This window comes from Lygodium microphyllum, chromosome 27 (assembly GCF_053477565.2).
Source record: "Lygodium microphyllum isolate KBCC chromosome 27, Lygodium_microphyllum_v1.1.10, whole genome shotgun sequence".
NCBI lineage: Eukaryota > Viridiplantae > Streptophyta > Polypodiopsida > Schizaeales > Lygodiaceae > Lygodium > Lygodium microphyllum.
In genome coordinates, this window is record NC_141161.1 from 114,544,024 (window position 1) to 114,545,767 (window position 1,744).

The window sequence follows — 1,744 nt, forward strand, 5'->3', positions numbered from 1 at the left end:
TTTAAAAATTGCTGCTTTTGTGGAACAGAAAATCATAGCTTTTGAAAAGCTACCAATACTTTTGAGTCATTATATACAGAAGAGTCAGTCAGGTTTGCTGCTGAATACAGTTTTGAAGTTTCTAAACTGAAACTTGTTGATGCAAAGCTACATTTTTCAGATAACTATGTTCTTGCAAGAGAATGTATCAGTGTGAAGATTGATTGGGTGTACTCTGGTTCATGCACTAGAGGGAAAATTGAAGCAATTAATGACCAAATTGAAGTATGGCCGATGGCTCAGTTGTACTAGTTGTACTTTGATACCACAGTTTTGCAGTGAATGCAGTTTTTGTATGTTATACTAGTTGCTCACAGAACTTCATTGTATTGGCACTGTATGGATTTCTGAGAATTGATCACAGGGATTGCTGCCCAGCAGAACTCATCAAACCTATGTGCCAATGGCGAAACTGTTCTTGAACACCTAGATGCAAAGCTGGTGGTTATGAGATACTACAGATTTTTCTGAACATGGACCTCATGTAATTTACTTGACAAGCAATATAGTGATCTTTGGCATAAAAATTTTGAGTTCTTCTTGTTAGCCTCTTTCCTTACTGTATCTTGAACCCCGTGTTCTGCAGCTCTTGCATGAACTCTACGACATTCCTCGTGAACCCGACGTGAAAGTGCTGCGTCAATTTTCAACAAGATGGGAGACTCGCAAGAAGAGATGACAAATGACAATGTCATTTGTTTCAGTCATTTACATCCTATATGCAGCAGCAAGCTCACATGAAGCGTGATAGTGATGCCATGGATGCCTTGAAAGCTGTCTAACAGGAGATGAAGCAGTTCAACGGCCAACAAGTTTCAACTTACCTACATTTGTATGAAGAAAAGATGAAGTTTTTTAGGGTTTCTCAAGATGTTTGGAGCCACTACTTCTTTTCCGACCGTCGTTTGCTCCCCTGCACGCCTTTGTCTTCACCAGTAGGTTGCTTCAACCATGGTGAGGATCAGCGTGTTGAATGATGCCTTGAAGAACATGTACAATGTGGAGAAGCATGGCAAGAGGCAGGTTCTCATTAAGCCTTCCTTGAAAGTCAGCATCAAGTTTCTAACAGTCATGCAGAAGTTTGGTTACATTGGGGAGTTTAAGTTGGTAGATGACCACCGAGCTGGAAAATTTGTTATTGAGTTAAATGGGAGATTGAACAAATGTGGGGTTATCAGCCCTCGCTACGATGCCGGAGTTGGTGAGCTGGAAGCTTGGACAGCACGGCTTCTTCCTTCAAGACAGTTTGGTCACATTGTCTTAACTACATCTGCTGGAATCATGGATCATGATGAAGCTAGACGGAAAAATGTTGGTGGCAAGGTTTTGGGCTTCTTTTACTGAGTCCTCGTTAGAGGCCTATTTAGTTTATTACTCAACAAAGAGCTTCTATGTAAGATTGAAATTTTGAACAGTCTTTTTACAATTTTGGAGAAATGGGGAGCCCTCGCCTTTTTCAGATTTAAAAAAGAAAAAGAAAAAAAAGTGACCCAAATAATGGTTCAGATTGTATGCCCAGTGGTATTATGCCATATGAAAAGCAGCTGAAAGAGACAGCAGATTGGGCATCCTTGACTAATAGCCACATTCTATCTGGATGAAACGGTCAATGAAGTTGATTAAGCCAATTGCAGGAATCACCTTGATGGAAACCAGTTTAAAAATTGCTACTTTTGTGGAACAGAAAATCATAGCTTTTGAAAAG

At 40.0% G+C, this 1,744-nt stretch overlaps 1 pseudogene; it reads left to right on the top strand.

Moving 5' to 3' along the window:
- Positions 1 to 964: 964 nt before the first annotated feature.
- LOC148012729 (small ribosomal subunit protein uS8z/uS8w pseudogene) lies at positions 965 to 1,495 on the top strand (annotated as a pseudogene).
- Positions 1,496 to 1,744: the final 249 nt, after the last annotated feature.